The sequence below is a fragment of the Miniopterus schreibersii genome (assembly GCF_964146895.1).
Source record: "Miniopterus schreibersii genome assembly, chromosome: X".
In the NCBI taxonomy this organism is placed as follows: domain Eukaryota; kingdom Metazoa; phylum Chordata; class Mammalia; order Chiroptera; family Miniopteridae; genus Miniopterus; species Miniopterus schreibersii.
In genome coordinates, this window is record NC_138104.1 from 60,451,361 (window position 1) to 60,477,952 (window position 26,592).

The window sequence follows — 26,592 nt, forward strand, 5'->3', positions numbered from 1 at the left end:
GGAACACGAAAGAAAAAAAGGAAGAAAATAAAAGTTATGCCAATGGATTGAGAATAGAGAGATAAAGCCTGGGTAGGGTGGGAGTTCAATAAGAGATTTGATGTAAAGTATTAGAAGTGCAGTATACTTGTTGGTTATAATGATAATGTCCTAGCAATTAAACAGGAATATCAAGAAAGTCTTGATACTAGAAGCAAGATTAAAACAAAACAATGTAAATAAACAAAACAAAACAAAGAAATGATACAAGGTAAGCCAAACAAAATTCTTTAAAAAAATAAAATAAGGAAAAATCTTAATTAAAATTTTTTTTAAATTAAAAAAAATTATAAAATTTAAAAAGAAAAAAAAACCCCAAATAATTTGTTTTCCCTTTTTCTTCTTCCTAAGGGAAAAAGAGAAAAACCAAACAAACAATCAATAAAAACAATCAGGTGAGTTTCTTCTGGGCAGCTTATATTGTCTGTGGCTCACTGTTTTGTGTGCTGATTTCCTTTCTCCTGGGAGGTACTTGTGTATCAGCCAATGTGAGGAGCTGTCTAGGTTTGGCTCTGGTGTCCTTAGGTAGTTGGTTGATCTGAGGTTCTCCGTGGACCACCTCCTTTTGGCAGCTATTTTGCAACTTTGTTGTTGTCTGGTCTAACTCCAAAGTCTTCTGTAGAGTTTTTAGGGTGCAGGATGGCTAGTGTAGCTCAGGGTATTACTCCCCTTATTTAGAGGTTTTGCTGTCAGGCACTCACTGTGAGGGAGTTAGTCTCCGCTCCACAGTGAGCTCTTCTGTTTCTACCCTATCCTCTAATTATAGTTCCCCATGCACTAGCCTGTTGCAGTTTCAGATTGATTTTTGCCTGCTGGCTTTTCTGTATAGGCTGTTTCAGCAGCCTGGGCTCCGTGGGTTCAATTAAACAATATTTCAGTGAGCTCTTGGCCTCCCCAGCCCTCAGCAGGGGTTTTCAGTTTTTCCTTCATTTCCCAAACAATAGTCCCTGAGATTCTTATTTTTGTAATATCCTCCTGTGAGCTGTTCTCCCTTCCCCCTCAGGACTGTGCCCTGCTTTGAGTTTCTAGGGCTCCTGAGATCTGAACCAGCCCCTTTCCTGTTGAGTGTGGTGCTCCTGGCTGCAGGAGAGGCAGGGAAGCTCTGCCCCTCTCTTCCTAGGTCTGGTTGGCTGGTTTCACCAGGCATGCCCCTCAAACAGTCGACTGTGCAGACCCAAATCCTAGCTTCAGCTGGTCTGTCCGCTCCATTGTATGCTGGGAAGGTGGGAGCCAGCTCCAGGATCAAAAACTCAAAAATGCACAAAGCTACACATAAGCATAGAGTCCACTCTGCAAGTGCCCGCTGCCTGTGTGCCAAGGCACCCAGTGGGAGGGGACCCAAAGTCAGCTCCATGTTTCTCCTCTGCACTGCTGGTCTCAGTAAAGCTGGGATGGCACCCTTTAGGGCTGGCCCAAAATCCCAGACTCTCCCCACTGGGAGCTCAGGGCGGGAGGGCTCTCCTCCTCTTCCCTGCACCATGCAGATTAAATGCTTTCTGGGGCTCAACACAATGCCTTACAGGGAGGCAGAGGGTTCCTGTGTGTGGCTGCTCAGTTTTAACCTCTGGTCCTTTAGTACTCGAGTTCCATACGCTTTGGGACAGTCTTTCCTGTGGTCAACACCCTGAGTATTAGAAGCTGGTCATGGCCACCATTAGAAGCTTTGTTTCACTAGGAAGGCCCCATCCTCTTCTCGAGGGCACACAGCTCCCCTGGGTCCCTCTGCCCTCTACACAGGGCACTTCTTCCCCTCTCCTCTGCTCCTGTCTGAGATCCCCACTTTTAGATGCTGGTCCACACTCCCGAGGGGAGGGAGCTTTGCAGACTCCAAGCCTCTGGGCTTGGAGCCCAGCACAGGCTTCAGGGGGGACTCCCTCTTTCTATGCCTCCCTCTCTTACTGGACTTTATGATGTTTCTTTAGTGCTCCCTACTCGCACTATGTTCACTCAGGTATGTTTCTCTGTTTTTTCCAAGCTGGCTATGTAGTATTTTAGGAGTAAATTGAGCCTGTGGCTAGGAGTGGGGCGCTCCGCTGCTTCTCACAGTGCCGCCATCTTTCCTCCTTCTCATATGCTTTTTGACTATTGTGTGTCTTCTTTAGAGAAATCCTTTGTCCATTTTTGACTTGGGTTGTTATTTTGTGTTGAGTTTGGGAGTACCTTAACTCTTCTGGATACTAATCCCTTATCAGATATATGATTAGCAGGTATTTTTTCCCATTCTGTGGGCTGTTTTTTCATCGTCATGTTAGTGCCCTTTGATGCACAAAATTTAAAATTTTGAAGTCTAGTTTATCTATATTTCCTTTTATAGCCTAAAATTATGATGATATACCTAAGAATTCCTGGTCAAATTCAATGTCATGAAGGTTTCCTCTCTGTTTTCTTCTAAGCGTTTCATATTTTTGTCTTATATCTTAGGGCTTTAATCTATTTTAAGATAATTTTTCTATATGGCATAAAGGGTCCAACTTCATTTTTATACCTGTGGATATATAGTTTTCTCAGGGCCATTTGTTGCAGAGACGTTTCCACACTCAGTAGTTTTAGCACTGTTATTGAAAATCAGTTGACCCTCTGCGCTAAGGTTCATTTCTGGGTCCTCTATTCTGTTCCATTGGTCTAAATGTCTGTCCTTCCAGTACCACACTATTTTGATTACTATTCCTTTGTTGCAAGTTTTGAAATCACAAATTGTGAGTCATACAACTTTGTCCTTTTTAAAGATTATTTTGGCTATTCAGATTCCCTTGAGATTTCTTTTTTTTTTTTTTTCCAGAATGGGTTTTTCTATAAAACATCATTGGGGTTTTAATAGGGATCGCCTTAAATCTGTAATTCACTTTATTATTTTATTATTTTTAAATATATTTTTATTGATTTTTAGAGAGAGAAGGGAGAGGGAGAGGGAGAGGGAGAAACATTGATGTGAGAACATAACGTTGATCACCTGCTTCCTGCACGCCCTCTACTGGGGACTGAGCCCTCAAGCAACCTGGGCATGTGCCCTGACTGAGAATTGAACCTGCAGCATGCCAGGGCTCTGTAGGTCACTTTACATAGTATTGTCATCCTAACAATATTAAGTCTTTCAGTCCATGAACACTGATGTCATTCCATTTGTTTACGTATTTTTAAATTTCTTTCATCAGCGTTTTGTAGTTTTTGGTGTACATGTCTTTTGCCTTTTTGGTGAAATTTATTCTGAAGTATTTTATTCTTTTTAGTGTTATGAATGCAGTTGTTTTCATCATGCACTTTTCAAATTGTTCATTATTAGTGTATAGAAATCCAACTGTTTTTTGTGTGTTGATTTAGAATTCTGTGACGTTTCTGAGTTTATTAGCTCTAATAGTGTTTTTGTGAATATTTAGGATTTTATACATATAAAATGATATCACCTGAAAACAGATCATTTTACTTCTTCCTTTCCAATTTGATTGACTTTTATTTACTTTTCTTGCTTCATTGCTTGGCTAGATTATTCAATCAGTAATCAAAAACCTCCCAACAAAGAATAGCTGAACATGATGGTTTTACTACTTAATTTTACCAACATTGAAAGAATTAACACTAGTCCTCAAGAGAGGGGAGCACTTCCTAACTAATTGTATGAAAGCAGCATTACTCAGATACCAAAGCCAGAAAAAAACAGTGCAAGAAAGGAAAACTATAGACAAACATCCTTTATGGATAGCAATGCAAAAATTCTCAACAAAATAATAGCAAACTGCTCAGCTGGCGTAGCTCAGCTGTTGAGATCAACCTATGATACTGGAGATCGAGGTTTGATTCCTGTTCAGAGCACATGCCCAGGTTTCGGGCTCGATCCTTAGCAGGGGGCATGCAGAAGGCACCTGATCAAGTACTCTCTCTCATCATTGATGTTTCTATATCTCTCTTTTCTCTCCCTTCCTCTCTCTGAAATCAATAAAAAAACAAGAACATATAAAAAAAAAAGCAAACCGAATCAAGCAACATATTAAAAGGAATAAATTCCATCACTATGTGTCTCCAGAATGCAAAAATGGTTCAATCTCACTCATATGTGGAATATAATGAACAGAATAAACTGATGAACAAATTTGATAGAGATATAGAACCATGGAGCAGTCAGACGAATTTCAGAGGGAAAGCGTTGATAGGGAATGAAGGGGGAAAGATTAATCAAAGAACTCAGATGCATATATGCATGACCTATGGACACAAAGAATAGTGTGGAGAAGGCCTGGGGGGGAAAGCGGTGGATGTTGGGTGGAGGGGATCAATGGGGGGGGGGAAAGAGGGACATCTGTTATACTTTCAACAGTGAAGATAAATTTAAAAAAATAAAATAAATTGAGAGAAAAAAATGCATAACCCATGGACACAGACAAAATTATGGGGAAGGCCTGGGGGTGGGGCGGATGTGGTGTGGAAGGGATAAAAAAATTGATAAAATTTAAAACTTTTTCATGATAAAAGAAAATAGTCAATAAAATTAGAAGATAGCTTCCTGAACATGATAAAGGCCACATATTAAAAACCCACAGCTAACATCATACTCAATGGTAAGAATCTAAAATCTTTTCCCCGAAGGTCAAGAATAAAGCAAGGATTCTCACTTTTGCCACCTCTACTTAACATAGCTTTCCAAGTTCTAGTGATTCGAGCTGGTGTGCAATTGTTCATAGTATTTTCTTATAATCGTTTTTATTTCTGTAAAGTTGCTAGTAATGTTCCCACTTTCATTTCTGACTTTAGTAGTTTGAGTCTTCTCTATTTTTTCTTATTCAATCTAGTAAAGGCTTGATAATTTTGTTAATTTTTTGGAAGAATCAACTTTTGTTGTTATTAACTTTCTATATTGTTTTTCTGCTCTTTATTTCCTTCATTCAGCTTTCTTTGGGTTTAGGTTTCTTTTCTTTCTCTGGTTCCTTAATGTGTAAAGTTAGATTACTGATTTGAGGTATTTCTTCATTTTTAATGTAATCACTTATAGTTATAAATTTTCCTGTTAACACTGCTTTCTCTGCATACCATGTATTTTGTGTTTTTGTTTTCATTTGTGTGAAGATATTTTCTAATTTACTTTGTGATTTCTTATTTGACTCATTGGTTGTTTGAGAGTGTACTTTTTAATTTCCACACATTTGTGAATTTTTCAGTTCTATTATTAATTTCTAGTTTCACTCCATTTTGATAAGCAAAGATCTTTTTTATGATTTCAACCTTTTAAAACTTATTAAAATTTGTTTTGTGCCTAACCCAGTGTGTATTCGGGAGAATGTTCAGTGTACACTTCACAAAATATACATTCTGTTGTGGTGTAGAGTCTTCTTTATATAGCACTTATGTCCAATTGGTTTATAGTGTTTTTAAGTACTCTGTTTTTTACTGATCTTATGTTTGGTTCTCTACATTATTGGAAATATCATTGCAGAACTGTCTATTTCTCCCTTTAATCCTGCCAAATTTTGTTTATATATTTTAGGGATATGACATTTGCTGCATATATGTTCATAAATGTATATGTTCTTGGTATATTGACCCTCTTATTAACATATAATGTCCTTTGTTTTTATTTTATAATTCTCATCTCTTTAACATTCTTATTTTATTCAAATATTGTTTTCGTGAATCCATTTAGTTCTTATTCCATATTTTTCCTTAGCTTTTTGAGCATATTTTAGACAACTGTTATGTCTTTGTCTACTAAGTTCAGTGTCTGTTGGTTTCTGTCAATTATTTTATTTCGTTTTGTTTTTTTGTTTTTTAATTGTTTGATTTTTAATATAACAGCTTTATGAAATGTAATTCACATAACATTCAATATTTTAAAGATATATAATCCAGTGCGGTTTAGTACAATTAAAGAGTTGTCAAACAGCACCACTATATAATTTTAAAACATTTTCATCACCACAGAAAGAAATCCCTTATCCATTAGCAATCATTCCCATTCCTCCATTTTCCCTTCTCACAATACTCTAATACTCCAGAGAGCCACTAATCCACTTTCTGTCTCTGGGTTCTGGTTCTATGGATTTGTGTACTCTGGACACTTCACATAAATGGAATCATGTAACATGTGGCCTTTTGTGACTGATTTCTTTCTCTTAGCACAATGTTACAAGGTGCATCCCCATGCTGTAATATGCATCAATACTTCATTTTTATTGCCAAATATATTGCAGTATAAGGATATACCACATTTGTTTATCCATTCATTAGTTGATAGATATTACTAAATATCTAAAAGTAGTGTTATGAATATTAGTGCACAATTATTTGTGTGAACATATGATTTCAATTCTTTTGAGTAGATTCCTAGGAGTGGAACTTCTGGTTGTATGCTAACTTTTATTTTTTAAATTTAATTTTTGTTTAAAATATTACAGATGTCCCTTTTTCTCCCCAATGACCCGTTCCACCCCATCCCAACCCACTCCCCAGTCCCTCTCCCCACCATTGTCCGTGACCTTGGGTTGTGCATATACACATATACGTTCTTTGGTTACTCTCTCCCCCTTCACCCACCCACCTTCCTCCAACCCTCTGACATTCGTCAGTCTGAACTATGCTTCCATGTCATTGAATCTCTTCTGTTCATCAGATTATTAAGTTCTTTAGATTCCATGTATAAGTGAAATCATGTGATGTTTGTCTTTCTCTGCCTGGCTTATTTCACTTAGCATAATTTTATCCAGGTCGATCCATACTGTCCCAAAGGATACAAGATTCTTCCTCTTTACAGCTGCATAGTATTCCATGGTGTATATGTCCCACAGCTTTTATATCCACTCATCTACTGATGGGCATTTGGGCTGTTTCCAGATCTTAGCTATTGTAAACTGTGCTGCTATGAACATTGGGGTATATATATTCTTTCTGATTAGTGTTTCAGAATTCTTAGGATACATTCCTAGGAGTGGAATCACTGGTTCAAAAGGCAGCTCCATTTTTCATTTTTTAAGGAAACTCCATACTGTTCCCCATAGTGGTTGCACCAGTCTGCATTCCCACCAGCAGTGTCCTAGGGTTCCCCTTTCTCCACATCCTCTCCAGCACATGTCCTTTGTTGATTTGTTGATGGTAGCCATTCTGACAGGTGTGAAGTGATACCTCATTGTGGTTTTAATTTGCATCTCTCTGATGATTAGCAAAGTTGAGCATTTTCTTATGTGTCTCTTGGCCATCTGTATGTCCTCTTTGGAGAAGTGTCTATTCAGGTCCATTACCCATTTCTTAATTGGGTTTTTTTGTCTTCCTCTTCCTGAGTAATATGAGTTCTTTGTACACTTTGGAAATTAGCTCCTTATCAGATACATCCTTGGGAAATCTGTTTTCCCAGACCGTCGGGTTCCTTTGTATTTTGAGTCTGTTTTCTTTTGCTGTGCAGAAGCTTTTTAGTTTTATGTAGTCCCATATGTTTATTTTTTTTGTCTGTTTCCCTTACTCTAGGAGATGTATCAGTGAAAATTCCAATATGTGTGATGTCTGTGACTTTACTGCCTATGTTTTCTTCCAGGATTTTTATGATTTCGTGACTTACATTTAAGTATTTTATCTATTTTGAGTTTATTTTTGGATATGATGAAAGTTGGTGGTCTAGTTTCATATTTTTACATGTATGTGTCCAGTTTTCCCAGCAACACTTATTAAAGAGACTGTCTTTACTCCATTGGATAATCTTGCCTCCTCTGTCAAATATTAACTGACCATAATGGCATGGGTCTATTTCTGTGGTCTCTGTTCCTTTCCAATGATCTATATGCCTGTTGTTGTACCAATACCATGCCATTTTGATTACAATGGCTTTGTAATACAGTTTGATATCCTGTAATGTGATCCCTCCTACTCTGTTCTTTTTTCTGAAGATGGCTGCAGGTGTTCGTGGTCTTTTTTGGTTCCATGTAAATTTTCGAAATGTTTGTTCTAGATCTGGGAAATATGCTGTTGATATTTTAATAGGAATTGCATTGAGTTTATAAACTTCTTTGGGTAGTATGGGAATTTTAATGATATTAATTCTTCCAATCCATGAGAATGGTATATTCTTCCACTTGTTCAAATCTTCCTCTCTTTCTTTTTTCAGTGTCCTGTAGTTTTCTGTGGACAGGTCTTTTACATCCTTGGTTAAGTTTATTCCTAGGTATCTCATGTTTTTAGTTGCAATGATAAATGGTATTGTTATTTTTAGTTTCTCTCTCTGAAAGTTCATTGTTTGTGTATAAGAATGCGATTGATTTCTGGATGTTGATTTTATATCCAGCTACCTTGCCAAATCTGTTTATCAAATCTAGTAGTACTTTGATGGAGTCTTTAGGGTTTTCTATGTACAATATCATGTCATCTACAAATAATGACAGTTTTACTTCCTCCTTTCCAATTTGGAAACCTTTCGTGTTTTCTTTCTGTCTGATGGCTATGGGGAGGTCTTCCAGTATTATGTTGAATAAGAGTGACGAAAGTGGACATCCCTGTCTTCCGGGTTTTAATAGAAATGGTTTTAGTTTTTGCCCATTGAGTATGATGTTGGCTGTAGATCTGTCATATATGGCCTTTATTATGTTGAGGTATGATTCCTCTATTCCCACTTTGCTGAGAGTTTTTATCAGAAATGGGTGCCGGATTTTGTCGAATGCTTTTTCTGCATCTATTGATATGATCATGTGATTTCTGTCCTTCATTTTGTTTATGTGATGTATCACATTTATTGATTTGTGGATGTCGTACCACCCTTGAATCCCCGGAATAAATTCCACTTGTTCATGATGTATGATCTTTTTAATGTATTGCTGGATCTGGTTTGCTACTATTTTAGTGATGATATTAGCATCTTTGTTCATCAGGGATATTGGCCTGTAATTTTCTTTCCTTGTAGTATGTTTATGTGGTTTTGTGATTAGGATGATACAGGCCTCATAAAAAGAGTTTGGGAATTTTCCCTCCTCTTGAATTTTCTGGAATAGTTTGAATAGAATAGGTGTTAATTCTTTTTTGAATGTTTGGTAAAACTCGCCTGTAAATTCATCTGGTCCAGGACTTTTGTTTGCTGGCATTTTTTTTTTTTTTTTTTTACTACTGCTTTAATTTCATTAGATATTGGCCTATTCAGGTTTTGTGCCACTTTTTGATTCAGCTTTGGAAGGTTGTATGCTTCTAGGAATTTGTCCATTTCCCCCATGTTGTCCAATTTGTTGGCATATAGTTGCTCATAGTATTTTCTTACAATCCTTTGTATGTCTGTTGGGTCAGTTGTTATATCGCCTCTTTCATTTCTGATTTTATTTACTTTGGTCCTCTCTCTTTGTTTCTTAGTGAGTTTGCCTAAAGGTGCATCAATCTTATTTACCTTTTCAAAGAACCAGCTCTTGGTTTCATTGATTTGTTGTATTGTTTTTTTAGTCTCTATGTCATTAATCTCTGCTCTGATTTTTATTATTTCCTTCCTTCTACTTCCTCGGGGCTTTCCTTGCTCTTGTTGTAGTTCTCTTAGTTGTTGTGTTAGATGGTTCATCAGAACTATTTCTTTCTTTCTTTTTTTAAAATTCTATTATTGTTTAAAATATTACAGATGTCCCTTTTTCTCTCCAATGACCCGTTCCACCCCGTTCCTTACCCCTCCCCAGTCCCTCTCCCCACCATTGTTCCTGTCCTTGGGTTGTGCATATATGCATATAAATTCTTTGGTTACTCTCTCCCCCTTCACCTACCGGGCCTCCTCCATCCCTCTGACATTCATCAGTCTCATCCATGCATCCATGTCATTGAATCTATTCTGTTCATCAGTTTATTAAGTTCTTTAGATTCCACGTATAAGTGAGATCATGTGATATTTGTCTTTTCCTGCCTGGCTTATTTCACTTAGCATAATATTCTCCAGGTCCATCCATACGGTCCCAAAGGGTACAAGATTCTTCCTCTTTACAGCTGTGTAGTATTCCATGGTGTAAATGTCCTACAGCTTTTTTATCCACTCATCTACTGATGGGCACTTGGGTTGTTTATAGGTCTTAGCTATTGTAAACTGTGCTGCTATGAACATCGGGGTACATATATCCTTTCTGATAAATATTTCAGGATTCTTAGGATACATTCCTAAGAGTGGAATCACTGGGTCAAATGGCAGCTCCATTTTAAATTTTTTGAGGAACGTCCATACTGTCTTCAATAGTGGTTGCACCAGTCTGCATTCCCACCAGCCGTGTACTAGGCTTCCCCTTTCTCCACACTCTCGCCAGCACAAATCATTTGTTGATTTGTTCATGGTAGCCATTCTGACAGGTGTGAAGTGATGCCTCATTGTGGTTTTAATTTGCATCTCTCTGGTGATTAGCGACGTCGAGCATTTTCTCATGTGTCTCTTGGCCATTTGTATGTCCTTTTGGAGAAGTGTCCATTCAGGGCCATTACCCATTTCGTAATTGGGTTGTTTGTCTTTCTCTTGCTGAGTGCTATGAGTTCTTTGTACACTTTGGAAATTAGCCCCTTATCAGATTCATCCTTGGCAAATGTTTTCCCAAACCGTGGGGTTCCTTTGTATTTTGAGGCTGTTTTGTTTTGCTGTGCAGAACCTTTTTAGCTTGATGTAGTCCCATATGTTTATTTTTTCCTTTGTTTCTCTTGCCCTAGGAGATGCATCAGTAAAAAGCCCACTACATGGGATGTCTGTGACTTTACTGCCTATGTTTTCTTCAAGGATTTTTATGGTTTCGTGACTTACATTTAAGTCTTTTATCCATTTTGAGTTTATTTTTGTGTATGGTGAAAGTTGGTGGTCTAGTTTCATTCTTTTGCATGTATCTGTCCAATTTTCCCAGCACCACTTATTGAAGAGACTGTCCTTACTCTATTGGATACTCTTGCCTCCTTTGTGAAATATTAACTGACCATAATGGCCTGGGTCTATTTCTGTGGTCTCTCTTCTGTTCCATTGATCTATATGCCTTTTGTTGTACCAATACCAGGTCGTTCTGATTACTGTGGCTTTGTAATATAGATTCAAGTCTGGTAATGTGATCCCTCCCACTCTGTTTTTTTTTCTCCTCAAGGTGGCTTCAGCTTTTCAGGGTCTTTTTTGGTTCCATATAAATTTTCGAAATGTTTGTTCTAGGTCTGTGAAATATGCTGTTGGTATTTTCATAGGAATTGCATTGAATTTATAAATTGCTTTGGGTAGTATAGACATTTTAATGATATTAATTCTTCCAATCCATGACCATGGTATCTTCTTCCACTTGTTTAAATCCTCCTCTATTTCTTTTTTCAGTGTCACGTAGTTTTCTGAGTTCAGGTCTTTTACATCCTTGGTTAAGTTTATTTCTAGGTATCTTATTTTTTTAGTTGAAATGGTAAATGGTATTGCTTTTTTAGTTTCTCTCTTTGAGAGTTCATTGTTTGTGTATAAGAATGCCATTGATTTCTGGATGTTGATTTTGTATCCAGCTACCTTGCTAAATTATTTTATCAAATCTAGTAGTACTTTGATGGAGTCTTTAGGGTTTTCTATGTACAGTATCATGTCATCTGCAAATAATGACAGTTTTACTTCCTCCTTTCCAATTTGGATTCCATTTATATTTTTTTCCTGTTTGATGGCTATGGTGAGGACTTCTAGTACTATGTTGAATAAGAGTGGTGAAAGTGGACATCCCTGTCTAGTTCCTGTTTTTAATGGAAATGGTTTTAGTTTTTGCCCATTGAGTATGATGTTGGCTGTAGGTCTGTCATATTATTATGTTGATGTATGATTCCTCTATTCCCACCTTGCTGAGAGTTTATATCAGAAATGGGTACTGGATTTTGTCGAATGCTTTTTCTGCGTCTATTGATATGATCATATGATTTTTGTCCTTCATTTTGTTTATGTGATGTATCACATTTATTGATTTGCGGATGTTGTACCAGCCTTGCATCCTTGGAATATATCCCACTTGGTTATCATGTATGATCTTTTTAATATATTGCTGGATCTGGTTTCCTAGTATTTTAGTGAGGATTTTAGCATCTATGTTCATCAGGGATATTGGCCTGTAATTTTCTTTCTTTGTAGAATCTTTATCTGGTTTTGGGATTAGGGTGATGCTGGCCTCATAAAAAGAGTTTGGGAGTTTTCCCTCCTCTTGAATTTTCTAGAATAGTTTGTATAGAATAGGTGTTAATTCTTCTTTGAATGTTTGGTAAAACTCGCCTGTAAATCCATCTGGTACAGGACTTTTGTTTGCTGAGAGTTTTTTGATTAGTGCTTCAATTTCATTAGTTGTTATCGGCCTATTCATGTTTTCTGCGTCTTCTTGATTCATCTTTGGAAGTTTGTATGCTTCTAAGGATTTGTCCATTTCCCCTATGTTGTTCAATATTTTGGCATATAGTTGCTCATAATATTTTCATACAATCCTTTGTATTTCTGCCGGATCAGTTGTTATATCGTCTCTTTCATTTCTTATTTTATTTTTTTCGGTCCTTTCTCTTTATTTCTTAGTGAGTCTAGCTAAAGGTGCATCTATCTTATTTACCTTTTCAATGAACCAGCTCTTGTTTTCATTGATTTTTTGTATTGTTTTTTTCATCTCTATGTCATTAATCTCTGCTCTGATTTTTATTATTTCCTTCCTTCTACTTCCTTGGGGTTTTTCTTCCTGTTCTTGTTATAGTTCTCTTAGTTGTTGTGTTAGATGGTTCATTAGATCTTTTTCTTGTTTCTTGAGACAGGCCTGTAATGCTATGAATTTTCCTCTCAGGACTGCTTTTTCCATGTCCCTTAGGTTTTGGGTTATGTGTGTTCATTTTTGCTAATTTCCATGAAGTGTTTGATTTCTTCCTTGATCTCCTTGGTAACCCATTCATTGTTTAATAACATGCTTTTAGCCTCCATGTGTTTGAATATTTTTGAGTTTTTTTGTTGTGGTTGATTTCTAGTTTCATGGCATTGTGATCCGAGAAGGTGTTTGATATGATTTCAGTCTTCTTATATTTGTAGAGACTTGCTTTGTGCCCTAACATGTGGTCCATTTTTTAGAATGTTCCATGTGCACTTGAGAAGAATGTGTATTCTGCTGCTTTAGGGTGAAATGTTCTGTAAATGTCAATTAAATCCATTAGGTCTAGTGAGTCCTTTAAGATCTGCATTACCCTGCTTATTTTTTTTGGCTTGATGATGTGTCCAATGCTGACAGTGGTGTGTTCAAGTCCCCCACTATGATTGTGTTGCTGTCAATCTCCCCTTTGAAGTCCCCCAAGAATTTTTTATATATTTAGGTGCTCCTGTATTAGGTGCATAAATGTTCATAGGGGTTATTTCCTCCTGTTGGATCTATCCCTTTAGTAATATGTAGTGACTATCTTTGTCTCTTGTTATGGTCTTTATTTTGAAGTCTGTTTTGTCAGAAATAGGAATTTACACTCCAGCTTTCTTTTCCTTTCCATTTACATGGAATATTTTACTCCATCCCTTCACTTTTAGCCTGTGTGAGTCTTTTCTCTCAGGTGGGTCTGTTGTAGAAAGCATATATTTGGATCCTGTTTTCTTATCCATTCAGCTACCCTATATCTTTTGATTGGACCATTTATTCCATTTAGATTTAAGGTTACTATTGATATAAACTTATTTAATGCCATTTTTCCCCTTTTTGCTGATGTCCCTTTTTCTCACTATTCCTACTTTTTCTTTTTCTTTTTCTTTTTTTTTAAAAAATATATCTTTATTGATTTCCGAGAGAGGAAAGGAGAGAGGGAGAGATAGAGAGCGAAACATCAATGATGAGAGAGCCATTGATCGAGGCCACAACCTGGGTATGTGCCCTGAATGGGAATCAAACCCCAATTGCCTGGATCCTAGTTTGATGCTCAAGTGCTGAGCCATGCCTGGCTGGACCCTTCCTTTCCTTAAAGGAGGCCTTTCAGCATTTCTTTCAATGCTGGTTTGGTGGTACTGGACTCATCTAGCCTTTTTTTTTTTCTGGGAAGTTCTTTATTTCACCTTCAATTTTAGATGATAGTCTTGGTTGCATGTTCTTGCTTTTCATTACTTTGAGAACTTCATGCCATTCCCTTCTGGACAGAAGAGTTTCCATTGAGAAATCAGCTCTCAGCCTTATGGGGGTTCCCTTGTAGGTCACTGCTTGTCTCTCTCTTGTAGCCTTTAATATTTTCTCTTTGTCCTTGACATTTGCCATTTTAATTATGATGTGTCTTAGAGTGGGTGTCTTTGGGTCCCTCTTGTTTGGAACCCTCTGTGCTTCCTAAACTTGTGTATCTTTTACCTTCACCAGCCTAGGGAAGTTTTCTATCATTATTTCCTCCACTAAGTTCTCTATCCCTTGCTCTCTTCCCCCCGCACGCCCCCTCCCCTCCCGGCACTCCTATAATCTGAACCCTGTTTCGCTTCATGTTATCCCTAAGCTGCCTTAGACTGTCCTCATGGTTTTTAAATGATTTTTCTTTTTGGTGCTCTGATTGATTGATTTTTTCTACCTTGTCTTCTCAGTCACTTATTCTGCCCTCTGCTTCATTGAGCCTGCTTTTAAATCCTCCCAGTGCATTGTTGATATCAGGTACAGCATTCTTTATCTCTGTCTGAGTTTTGTTCATGGTATGTATCTCTTTTTTCATGCTTTCACTAAGGTCCTCGATCTTTACATCTAGTGTCTTCTTAACTTCTTTGAACATCTTCATCATCAATACTCTGAACCCTATTTCTGATAACTTGCTTAACTGCATCTCATCAACGTCTTTTTCTGGCGATTTTTCCTTTTCTTTAACTTGAGGGTTGTTTCTTTGTCTCCTCATTTTGGTAGGTCTTAGTGTTTGTATCTATATATTAGATATATTTGCTGTCTTCCAGTCTTGTCGGATTGGATTTCGTCTTGTGGGTCCAGTGGAGCCCAGAGATATGTTTTCCTTATACTTCTGAGCTCTGTGCTGTAGGCGTGTCCTTCTTGCGGATGTCCCTTTTGTGGTTTCTTTATGTTCTCCTGTTGTGGTTTGGTCTAGATTGTTGTTGATCAGTCCTTGAGATGATCCTCCTCTGAGGTTGGCTAACTGTTTCTCAGCCCCAACCTCCTCGTTTAAGCTGTTGTACAGGTGCTCTCCAGGCAGGACAATATACAACCAAACTTCCAGGAAACAAGAGGTATCTTACAAAATATCTTGACAGTAACAATGAAAACAACCCACATGAAAATACAATTGGGAGAGTAAAGGGAGAACACACACACACACACACACCAAAATACTTAAAAAAAAGAAAGAGAGAAAGAAAAGTATCACTTAGAGTGTTGCATATGTTGTTAATAGTTGTGAAAATTAATAAAATAATACTAAACTAAAATGTAAAAAATAGATAAGCTACTGGGAGATAACAGAAGCAAAGAAAAGATTCTGAAAGAAGGTCCAGCAAAAAATTAAGTGAGAGAATAGTAGTTGGATAATAGTTGAAAACGAGAAAACAAAAATACAATAAAGAGAATAAGAGAAAGTAAGAATCAAACAGGAAGACAGAAGGGAGGATAACAAAAGAATGAATGAAAAGTAGAAAAAGAAAAAAGGAAAAGTAAAAAAAGTTTTGTCAATGTATCGAGAGGAGATAGAGATATATAGCCCAGGCAGGGAGGGAGTTCGGTAAGAGGTTTGGTGGAAACTATAGAGGAAAGCAATAAACTTGGTTATAATGATAAAGTCCCAGTCGTTAAGCAGGGAATATCAAAAAAGTCTTGATTGTTGAAGCAAGGATAAAACAAAACAAAGCAAATAAACAAAACAAAACTAAAAACAAGCTAAGCAAGACAAAATTCTTGGATAAAAAAGAGAAAAAAATTAGTTAAAAAATGTTTTTTTTAAAAAAATTAAAAATAATTATTATAAGATTTAAAAAAGAAGAAAAAACAAATTTTCTCCCCTTTCTCTTCTTCCTATGGAAAAAAGAGGGAAAAATAACACACAAAAAACAAACAAAAAAAACCAAAAAGAAAAACAAAACAAAAAACAAAACAAAACAAAACAAAAAAAGAGAAGAAAAAAATACAGTCAATTAGGTGAGTGGTTTCTTTATGTTCTCCTGTTGTGGTTGGGTCTAGATTGTCGTTGATCAGTCCTTGAGATGATCCTCCTATGAGAGTGTGGAACAGCATCAAAAGTGGGGATCTCACACCAAGAGTGACTAGAGGGGAAGGAGCACCCCGCGCTGGGCAGTTTATGTTTTCTGAGGCTTGCTGTTTTGTATGCTGATTTCAGTTCTCCTGGGAGGTACTTGTGTATCATTCAATGTGAAGAGCTGTCTAGGTTTAGCTCTGGTGTCTTTAGGTAGATCATTGATCTGAGGCTCTCCATAGACCGTCTCCTCTTGTCAGCTATTTTGCAACCTTGTAGTTACCTGGTCTTACTCCATAGTCTTCTATAGAGCTTTTAGGGTGAAGGATAGCAAGTGTAGCTCAGGGTATCACTCCCCTTAGAGGTTTTGCTGTCAGGCACTCACTCTGCCGCAGTTAGTGTCTGCTCAACAGCCAGGTCCTCAGTCCTTATCTTGTCCTCTCATTCTAGTTCCCCAGGCTCTGGCCTGCTGCAGCTTCAGATTGATTTTAGCCTGTTGCCTCTTCTGTTTGGGCCATTTCAGCAGCCTGGGCTCAGTGGGTTCGATTACAAAAACATTCTGGTGAGCCCTTTGCCCGCCAGTTCCCAGCACTGTTTTTCTTGTTTCCCTCCAGTTCCCAAACAACAGTCCCTGAGAGTCTTATTCTTGTACAGTCCTCCTGTGAGTGTCTCTCCCTTCCCCCTCATGACTGTGCCCTGCTGGTGTGTCTGGGGCCTCAGTGAGCTGGACCCACCCCTTTTCTATTGGGGGCAGTGTTTCTAGCTTCAGGAGATGCAGGTGTGCTCAGGCCCTCCCTGCTCAGCTCTGGTTGGCTGGTCTCAGCAGGCCCGCCCCTCAGACAGTCTGACTTCAATCCCAACCTCCACTGGTCTTTCTGCATGGTGCAAGCCAGGAAGATGGGAACCAGTTCTGTGATCAAACTCATAAACACATAACACAACACACAAGCAGAGAGTCTGCCCTGCAAGGTACTGCCACCCGCACAAGGCATCCAGCTGGAGGGGACCCAAAGTAAGCTCCAGGCTGTTCCCTGCCCTGCTGGTCTCAGCAAAGCTGGGGCAGATTCAGGTGCCACTATGGCGCCCCTCAGGGTTAGTCACAGATCCCAGCCTCTCTGCACTAGGAGCAGATTCAGTGCTTTCTGGGGCTCAACAGAATGCCTTACAGGAGAGGGTCCCCGTGTGTGGCTGCTCAGCGCAGCCCTCTGTTCCCTTACCACTCGGGTGCCTTACACTTTGGGACAGCCTTCTCTATCATCTGCACCCCGAGCATTAGACGCTGGTTGCAGTTGCCACTAGAAGCTTTGTTTCACTAGAAGGTGCTGTGTGCCATTAGAGGTTTTGTTTCCTAGGAAGGTGCCCTCTCCTCCTTGTGGACTCACCACTTTCCTGGTTCCCTCTGCCCTGTGCGCAGGGTGCTCCTTCCCCTCTAGTCACTCTTGGTGTGAGATCCCCGCTTTTGATGCTGTTCCACACTCCCAAGGGCAGGGAGCTTTGTAGCTTCCAAGCCTCTGGGCTTGGAGCCCGGCACAGGCTTTAGGGGGGACTTCTCCTTCCTACACCCCCCCCTCTCTTACTGGACTCTGTGATGGTTCTTCAATGCTCCCCACTCACCGTCCACTCATGTATGTTTCTCTGGGTTTTCCTAACTGGCTACGTAGGATTTTAGGAGTAAATTGAGTCTGTGGCTGGGAGCGGGGGCGCTGTTCTGCTTCTCAGGGTGCTGCCATCTTCCACTCCACCAATTATTTTCTTTCTTTGAATGAGCCTTATATTTCTGTTTCTCTGTATACCTTGTGTTTTTAACTTTTGTTGAAAATTGGGTATTTGACTATTATAATGTAGCAACTCAGGAAATCAAATTAGATCCTCTCATTTTCATAGAGTTTACTTTTAAAAATTTTTAACAGTATTTTGATTTTTAAAGGCTGTTGTTGTCCATTTGTTTTGAGACATTTACAAACTGTATTTGCAATGACTTTCCCTTGTCATGTGTGATAACTGAAGAGCATTCCTTTAGTTGTTTTCAGCTCATGCTTTGACAGATTTCTTGGAATTCCAGGAGATCAAACAGACAAACAAAAAGCATAAAAAAATAAGACATATCAGCTTCTTTTCCTAGTCTTTTCAGATTGGCCTTGTGCTGGGTTACTCCACCATTTAGTTAGGCCTACTCTGAGCCTAGGGAACAGCCTGTGGTAAAAGGTTCTTCTTAGGTCTTTTCTGAGGATACATCATGCCTTGGCATGTGCATGTCTTTCTAAATTTCTCCCATATAAATTGCTGCTCTTGAGTGTCATAATTTCCCAAAGTGTCTTCACTCGAGCTTCTCCTATGGGCCTTAGATGGTATGTTGTATGTCTCCACAGATTATCTTTTGCCCCAGTAATCTGTGGCTGTTAGAGGCCGAATCGTGCCCCTCAAAATTAATATGTTGAATTCTTAACCCCAAGTATTTTATGTTGTAACTCTATTTGTAGATAGGGGCCTTACAAGTGGTAATTAAGGTAAATGAGTTTATATCGGTGTACCCAAGTCCAACATGACTGGTTTTCTATAAGAAGTGTAGATTAGGATACAGGCATACACTGAAGGAAGACCATGTAAAGACACAGGCCATATACGGCCATCTATAATCCAACGAGAGAGGCCTTAGAAGAAACTAATCCTTCAGATACCTCAGATTTCTAGTGTCCAGAATTGTGATAAAATTAATTTTTATTTTTTTATTTTTAATATATCTTTATTGATTTCAGAGAGAGGAAAGGAAAGGGAGAGAGATAGATTGAAACATCAATGATGAGAGAGTCATTGATCAGCTGCCTCCTGCACACCCCTGACTGGGTATTGAACCTGCAACCCAGGAATGTGCCCTGACAGGGAATCGAACCTCGATCGCCTGGATTCTAGGTCGATGCTCAACTGCTGAGCCATGCTCAGCTGGGCAAATTTTTATTGTTTAAGTCACCCAGTTTATGTCACATTGTTATGGCAGTCCTTAGCAAGCTAATATAGTAGGTTTGTAGCGACTTTGTATCTTTTATGTGCAGTGCCCACTGCATTCCCTCCCTGCCATCCTATGTGAAACTGAGATGATCACCTTGGATCAGCCCTTTAGGTATCTTCCAGATAGATTAGAACAGATATACACAATAATTTGCAAATAAAGTCTGCTCTAGTTCCTATGGTTTGATGTCCAGAATTGGCAAATAGGCTGCCATAGGCTTAAAACCAAGACCGCTACTCCACAAGGGCAGCTAGGGCTAGTGGAAACACCAAAAATCTTTCCTGCCATTTTGAAGATATATTTTCCCTGATTGGGCCTTTGGTTGGTTGTAGCAAACCTCTTACTGTTTCAAAGAGCTGCTACAATATTGGTTCCAATAGCTTCTGTTTTATTTTTTTATGTTAGTGTATTTCCAAGACAAGTTGCAGACCTAAATAAGTTAGACATAAAAGTATATTCTGTGTGATTCCATAGAAAACCATAATGATAGAAAGAAAATTGGTATTTATATAACATTAGTTAACTAATGAACCAATTAATCCTCTTTTTATTCTACCTCATTTCCAGAGAGTTTCAATTTCCTGAAAAAGCATTATCTAATTACATTCTAGACTAAGTAAGGAAAAAGAGAGGGAAAACATTATAGAAGACACATGAATAAATTAGGTGATGGAGAGAGAACCCTCAAATATAGTATGAAAAATTTTAAGATAGTGAGTTGATAGACAGGGATAAGGAAGTATGGGGGAAGATAAAATGATTAATTTACATGCCTTGGAGTGATGCAGTCATATTAAGGATAAAATAAATGTCCTATATGTGACAAGCACTTTTAGGTTATCTGTTGATTTTTTGGAGTCCAGCAGTTACTCAACTCATTTATCTAAAATATATGATTCTTTCTGGGCATTTCCCTCAATACCAAGGCCAAATAAATAATACCTTTCCATGAAGAACAGTTAATTTATGGTTGTTCATATTTCTCAATGTGATTTTTGTGCATTGTCTCATTTTGTTTGTTAATTTATAAGGTAAGGATAGTAATACCTACCTTTGGATAGTTGGAAAGAGTAAATGAGAATGTTTATAGAAAGACTTTCTTAAACTTTTTCAGGCTCTGTGAATATGTAAGGTAGTGTTTTGAAGGCCAGAAATCTGGAGAAGAGAAGTGGTTCTATACCTGAAACTAATATAATAATGTATGTCAACTATAACTGAAATATTTAAAACATTAAAAAAATAAATAGTGTAAATAATGAAAAAGGGAATGAATGGAACTCCATCCTTACTACAGTGGTACCTCAGTTTTTGAATGTAACCCATTCTGGAAGACTATGCGAGTTCTGAAAAGTTTGAAAACTGAGGCACAGTTTCCCACAGAAAGTAATGCAAAATGGATTAATACATCCCAGACATTTAAAATCAATCCCTAAAACAGCAATTTAACATGAATTTTATTATCTAATGTTACCACAGATCCATAAAATGATATACAATGAGAGCAATAAACACAATATACTGTACTGTAAAAGCAATAATAAACACAATGTAAAAACAGTATTATAGATGATAAAAATGAAATGTAATTTTTTCTTACCTGCAGCGATGATATTCATGGTTTGGATGGGGGGGTCCCCTTCAATAATCACAATAGGTGTCTGTTCTTCATGTGTTCTGTGATCATCTTCCAGAATCACAATAGGTGACTTTTCTTCAGGTGTTCTGTAGCCCTCTTCCATAATCACTGTAGGTGACTCCTCTCCTGCCATTCCTTCCCTTGATTTTTTACACCACTGACAGCTGGTTCACACTCACTGGATCTTTTCCTCACTAAAAATTTTTCAATTTACATTTGCTTTTTCTGATGTTTTAAAATTTGTCTAAAGTGAGATATAGCATTATCATTGAAAGTGTAAGTGGCATGACTTACAGCAGCTTTATCAGGGTGATATTTTTCAACAAAATTTTGCACTTCAACCCATTTTCACACATTTCTTTGATCAGTGCAATAGAAACACTTTCTCTTCCCTTCTCCTTCTCCTCCACAGACAATTCCTCAGTTGCCACCTGTTGCTGCTCCGTCAGAATGTTTTGAAGTTCTTCTGTGGAGAGTTCAGTCTTCTGGCTCTCCACTAACTCATCTACATTATCACTACTCACTTCTAAGCCCATGGACTTTCTGAGACACAGTATTCTCAACAGTAGGGGCATCGTCTTCAACATCCTCAAATACACATTCATGGACAGCTTCTGGCCACAATTTCTTCCATACTGACTTCATTGTTCTGTGAGACACATCCCTCCATGCTTTGTCTATGAGATGTGAGCAAAGTAGGATATTGAAATGATTCTTCCAGCACTCTCTGAGGGTTAGCTCTGTGTCCGAGGTCAGCTCAAAGCAACTTTGGAACAGTGCTTTAGTGTAAAGCTTCTTAAAATTAAATATGACCTGCTGGTCCATGGGCTGGATGAGTGGAGTTATGTTGGGGGTCAAAAACTTCACATTGATAAAACTGAGCTCTTCCATCAACTTGTCCTCTAAGCCTGGAGGGTGAGCTGGAGCATTATCCATAACAAGCAGGCACTTCATTGGAAGATTTTTGTCTTGGAGGTATTTTTTTACACTTGGCCCGAACACTTCATGAACTCACTCAATAAAAAATTTCCTGGTTACCCAAACTTTGCTCTTTGCCCTCCACATCACATGCAATTTGCTTTTTATGACATTGTTTTTCTTGAATACCCTGGAGTTCTTAGAATGGTAGACTAGCAAAGGCTTCAATTTAAAATCCCCCCTTGCATTCCCATAAAATAAAAGGGTTAGCCTGTCTTTCATGGGCTTGTGTATTGGCAATGATTTCTCCTCCTTTGTTATGTAGGTCCTCTTTGGCATTTTCTTCCAAAAGAGGCCTGTCTCATCACAGCTGAAAACTTGTTGGGGAAGGAAACCCTCTGCCTCTACGTAATCTTTAAATTCCAAAACAAATTGGTTGGCAGCGTCTTTGTTGGCACTAGTAGCTTCACCATGTCTCACCATACTGTGTATGCCAGTTCTCCTCTTAAACTTTTCAAACCACCCTCTACTTGCCTTGAAAATATCATTCTCAGAACTTGTTCCAGGGGTGTTTTTGATGAGGTCAGCATGCAACTGTAAAGCTTTTTCACAAATCTTGCTCTCAGAAATGCCGTCACTGGCCAACTGTTTTTCATTTTTCCATATGAAAAGCAATTTTTCCACTTCTTCAATTGTCTTGTGTTCTTTGTCTTGTAAGTGTTTTAACATGTCTTGCAACATTGACTCCTTTAATGGCTTCTTTATTTTTCAAGATGGTACAAATTGTAGATTTGGCCATACCAAATTGCGTTGCCAGATCACATACATGGACAACACTTTTATGTTTGGAAATAATTTTCTTCTTTACCTCTATTGTTGTTCTGTTAATGATTCTGTTGGCTTTGCAGCTTTTATCCATTTCTCACAGCAAGGGGTGATTAGCAGAGGGCACCTGAGATGACATTAACATAGACTGATTGCACACAGTCACAAAAACAAATTGGTTGCAAGAGTGCTCCTGAGATGAGATGAGCACAGATTGAGTGCACACAGTCACCAAATAAGCCAAAATATCACCTCCGTGTTACGCAGGTGCTCAGGACTCAATAGAGGACAGCTAGCCCTCAGTATCTTGCACTCAGTGGAAGCCCTATGGCATATTAAACTTCTGATGGGTGTTCGAAAACTGAAGCATTTACTTCTGGGTATATGGCATTCGTAAACTAAAATGTTCATCAAAGGAGGCGTTCGAAAACTGAGGCCTTTATACCTTTATGTACAAAATACTATGTGTTGAAAATCATATTATTTGTGGCTTATGAAATGTTCAGATAATTCTAAAAGAGAAATGAATAAGAACTGTACCTTGTTTCGCTTCCATAACATTTAAGAAATTCTGGTATGTTTGAAAGGGAAATATAATGGATAATTTTATTCAATTACCCTGAGTGAAACAGAGAGCCTGGGGAATTCTGGGCTTGTCCTTTTCTTCTGCTGGCCACGTAGGCCAGAGAAAAGCGATTGTTTCCCAGACATAGAGCCATTTTGTGTTCTCTTTGCTGATGAAATATGGAGGGCAGGGTATGCATGTCCCTTTCACATTTATGTGGCCCAGATTTGAAGTGGGAAATGTGATTCTAAATTGTGGAAATTTGAGAAGGCATGGTAACCTGGCCTGCAGTCCCTAATCTCTGTAAAACTTTTATTATTATTATTATTATTATTATTATTGTCATGATCATCATCATGATCATCATCAATGGGATGTTCAATGGGTCAAGGCTCTAAGTACTGAAAATAAGTACTTCTGAATAGGGAACATAGACAAGATGGTAATAAAATTATTGACAGATTAATCTCTTCTGGCCAAATGCCTGCACACATTTTATTGTGTTTAATCATGATAGCTTAACTGTGATAGCATTTAATTGAAAGGAACAGATGCTATTGTTTGTATTATTTCACTTTCTGTTAGCCTGAGAGCAAAAATTCATAATAAGCCTATGTATCTGATAGACATGAAGATGGAGGATGGTGAAACTAGGAAGTGAATTACAAAACAGGAACAGAGAACCAAAAATAACCAGCAAGCTTGAGTTTTCCTAGAAGATGCTCTAATGAGTTACTTTGCTTGGTGAGAGCCGTGTTCCTCAAATTTTAAAGAGCATACTAATCTCCTAGGGAATATTTAAAAATGAAGATTCTGATTCAGCAGGTCTGGGTGTGACCTGGGAATGTGTATTTCCATTGAGCTTTCAGGTGATGATGATATTTTTGTACTAAGAACACTCTTGAAATAGTAACTGGGGAGAGTTTGGCTGGATCTCTTCGTGGAAGTTATATTTTAAAAATTTGAATCAAGACAATTTGTCAAAAAGGTAGTAAAAGGTTAAAGTCCATGGTGCATGAGCAGGCTGAAAAGCAATCTCAGACAGTGAATAAAGAAAAATTGAATTTACTTAAAGAAAAGGTGATGGGGGATGGGGATATTGAAAGGGAAGAGCTACACAGCATGGAGCCAAAGGGTATTGGGTCCATGATGGCAGCTCTTAGGATCTGGAGTTTCATCCTTATATGCAGTCACTGGCAGGATGCTTTTGTCACCAGTGGATTTTGGGGGTTTGGTTTGTGGTCCTGGGCAGTGGAGTTGAGTCAACAGGAAGGCAGATGTGCAATCAGGTGCTTTTTGGCAGTTTTAGTTCCTTACATGATTTGATTACTGGTGTCCAGCATTTTCTGTCCCACAAGTATTACTGGTCTTTCTTCTCCTGAGGTGTGGAAGCTTACAAAGTGGCCATTAAGAATTTATATTGTGGAAGAGGAAGCGGTGGCACTGTGAGAAGCAGCAGAGCACCCCTGCTCCCAGCCACGGACTTGATTTACTCCTAAAATACTATGTAGCCAGCTTGGAAAAAACAGAGAAACATACCTGAGTGGTCAAATCATGAGTAGGGAGCACTGAAGAAACATCAGAGAGTCCACCCCCCGAAGCCTGTGCTGGGCTCCAAGCCCGGAGGCTTGAAGGCTGCAAAGCTCCCTCCCTTCAGGAGTGCGAACTGGCATCCAAAAGCGCGGATCTCAGACAGAAGCAGAGGACAGGGGAAGGAGTGCCTGGCTTGGAGAGCAGAGGGACCCAGGGGATCTGTGTGTGCTCCAGGAGGGGACAACACCTTCTTAGTGAAGCAAAGCTTCTAATGGTGGCCGGGACCGATGTTTAATGCTCAGGGTACTGACCATAGGAAAGGCTATCCCAAAGTGTGTGGTACCCTAAGTAGTAAGGGACCAGCGCTCTGCACTGAGCAGCCAAACACAGGGACCCTCTGCCTCCCTGTAAGGCAGTATGTTGATCCCCAGAAAACACTGAATCTGTGTGGCGTGGGGAAGGGGAGGAGAGCCCTCCTGCCCTTAGTTCCCAGTGAGGAGAGTCTGGGATTTTAGACCAGCCCTGAGGGGTGCCGTGGTGGTTCATGGAGTCATCTCAGCTTTACTGAGACCAGCAGCGCAGGGGAACTACGTGGAGGTGACTTTGGGTCCCCTCCTGCTGGGTGCCTTGGTGCATGGGTGGTCGGACCTTGCAGGGAAGACTTTCTGCTTGTGTGTTGCTTTGAGCATTTTTGAATTTTTGATTGCTGAACTGTCTCCCACCTTCCCGGCATGCACTGGATGGACAGAAAGGCTGAAGCTGGGATTGGTGTCTGCAGAGTAGACTGTTTAAGGGCTGTGCCTGGTGCGACCAGCCAACCAGATCTGGGAAAGGAGGGGTGGAGCATGCCTGCCTCTCCTGTAGCCGAGAAGCACCACCTCCAAAGGGAAAGGGGCTTGTCCAGCTCACTGATCCCCGAGATACCCCCACAGGGTACAGTCCTGAGGGGGAAGGGAGAACAGCTCACAGGAGGACATAAGAATAAGACTCTCAGGAAGTATTGTGTGAGAACTGGAGGAAACATTGCCACCCCTGCTGGTGGCTGGGCAGGCAAAGGGCTCACTGGAATGTTTTTTGATCTAACCCACTGAGCCAAGGCTGCTGAAATGGCCCATACAGAAAAGGCACCAGGATGAAGTGAATCTGAAGCTGCAGCAGGGCAGTGCACGGGGAACTAGAATCAGAGGATAGGGTAGAGACAGAGGAGCTGGGTGTGGAGCAGAAACTAACTTGCTCAGAGTGAGTGCTTGTCAGCAAAACCTCAAAGTAAGGGGAGTGTTATCCTGAGCCACGCTAGACATCCTGCATCCTAAAGACTCTATAGAAGACTCTGGAGTAAAACCAGGTAACTACAAGGTTGCAAAATATCTCACAAGAGGAGGTGATCCATAGAGAGCCTTAGAACAACCATCTACCTAAGGACACCAGAGCCAAACCTAGACAGCTCCTCACATTGGCTGATACACAAGTAGCTCCCAGGAGAACGGAAATCACACAAAACAGTGAGCCGCAGACAATATAATACGCCCAGAAGAAACTCACCTGATTGACTCTCTTTTTTTCTCTCTCTTTTTCCCTTAGGAAGAAGAGAAAGGAAAAAATTATTATTTTTTTTCTTTTAAAATTATATATATATATTTTAAAAATTTTAATTACTTTTTTTTAAAGAATTTTGTTTTTCTTAGCTTTTTTTGGGTTTTATTTCTGTTTTATTTTGTTTATTTGCTTTGTTTTGCTTTATCATTGCTTCTGCTAGAAAGACTTTCTTGACATTCCCCGCTTAATTGTTGTGACTTTGTCATTATAACCAACAAGTTTACTGCTTTTCTCTATAGTTTCCCCCAAATTTCTTATTGGACTCCCTCCCTTCTGGGCTTTATCTCTGTCTCTCTCTCCTCTTGATCCATTGCCATGCCTTTTCTTTTTCTTTCTTTTTTCTTCTTTTCTTTAATTCTTTTGTTTTTCTCCCTTCTGTCTTCCTGTCTTTTTGTACAATTG

General features: G+C 39.0%; 1 protein-coding gene and 1 pseudogene across 3 annotated transcripts in view; one reads left to right on the top strand and one right to left on the bottom strand.

Moving 5' to 3' along the window:
• Positions 1-20,886, bottom strand: part of LOC308551659 (programmed cell death protein 2 pseudogene) — a 38,019-nt pseudogene extending 17,133 nt beyond the window's left edge. Inside the window, exon 1 of the transcript in view lies at positions 20,715-20,886. The product of the transcript in view is annotated as a programmed cell death protein 2 pseudogene (transcript). The remainder of the gene's footprint in view (positions 1-20,714) is intronic.
• OPHN1 (oligophrenin 1) overlaps positions 1-26,592 on the top strand; it is a 507,398-nt gene that overhangs the window by 113,711 nt on the left and 367,095 nt on the right. The gene's annotated exons all lie outside the window — the stretch shown is intronic.